This window comes from Euleptes europaea, chromosome 14 (assembly GCF_029931775.1).
Source record: "Euleptes europaea isolate rEulEur1 chromosome 14, rEulEur1.hap1, whole genome shotgun sequence".
NCBI lineage: Eukaryota > Metazoa > Chordata > Lepidosauria > Squamata > Sphaerodactylidae > Euleptes > Euleptes europaea.
The window spans coordinates 1-1,519 of NC_079325.1; positions in this window are offsets into that span (position 1 = coordinate 1).

Consider the following 1,519-nt stretch of genomic DNA (forward strand, 5'->3'; position numbering starts at 1 on the left):
TACCCACCCTAACACTAACACCCTAAACCCAAACCTAACCCTAACCCAAACCTAACCCTAACCCCTAACCCCCCTAACCCTAACCCCCCTAACCCTAACCCTAACCCCAAACCTAACCCTAACCCAACCCTAACCCAACCCTAACCCCAACCCCTCACCCTCACCCTAAACCTAACCCCAACCCCAACCCCAACCCCAACCCCAACCCTAACCCCTAACCCTAAACCCCTAACCCTAACCCTCTAACCCTAACCCTAACCCCCTAACCCTAAAACCAACCCTAACCCCAACCCTAACCGCAACCCCCTAACCCTAACCCCTAACCCCAACCCCAACCCCCTAACCCCCTAACCCTAACCCCCCTAACCCTAACTGTAACCCCCCTAACCCTAACCCCCCTAACCCTAACCACCCTAACCCGAACCCCAACCCTACCCCAACCCCTACCCCCCCTCACCCTAACCCCCCTAACCCTAACCCTAACCCCCCTAACCCTAACCCCCCTAACCCTAACCCCCCTAACCCTAACCCCGCCAACCCCAACCACCCCAACCCCAACCCTAACCCCTGACACTTTCCCTAACCCCTGACACTTTCCCCTAACCCTAACCCTAAATCTAACCCTAACCCAACCCACCTTAACCCTGACCCTGACCCTAACACTAATGCTAACCCATCCCGAATCCTAACCCTTACCCGACCCCTATCCCTGACCCTGACCCTAACCTTAACCCTAACCCTAATCCCAAACCCTGACCCTGACCCTAACACTAACCCCAAAACCTGACCCTAACCCAACCCGAACCCTAACCCCAAACCCTGACCTAACCCAACCCGAACCTTAACCCCAAACCCTGACACTGACCCTGACCCCAAACCCTGATCCTGACCGACCCTAGCCCTAGCCCTAACCCAACCCTAACTCCAACCCTCTAACCACCTAACCCTAACCCCCTAACCCTAACCCCAACCCTAACCCAACCCTAAACCCTAACCCTCACCCCCTAACCCCCTAACCCCAACCCTAACCCAACCCTAACCCCTTAACCCCCTAACCCTAACCCATAACCCCCAACCCCCAACCCCCTAACCATAACCCCCTAACCCCCTACACTAACCCCCTAACCCCTATCCCTAACCCTAACCCCAGCCCCAACCCTAACCCCCTAACCCTAACCCCAACCCTAACCCCCTAACCCTAACCCCCTATCCTTAACCCTAACCCCCCTAACCTAACCCTAACCCCCACCCCTACCCCAACCCCTAACCCTAAGCCCCCTAACTCCCCTAACCCTAACCCCCTAACCCTAACCCTAACCCTAACCCCCCTAACCCTAACCCTATCCCTAACCCTAACCACCCCAAGCCCAACCACCCCAACCATAACCCCTAAACCTAACCCCTGACACTTTCCCTAACCCTAACCCCTGACACTTTCCCTAACCCTAACCCCTGACACTTTCCCTAACCCTAAATCTAACCCTAACGCTAACCCCACCCACACCCTAACCCTAAAACA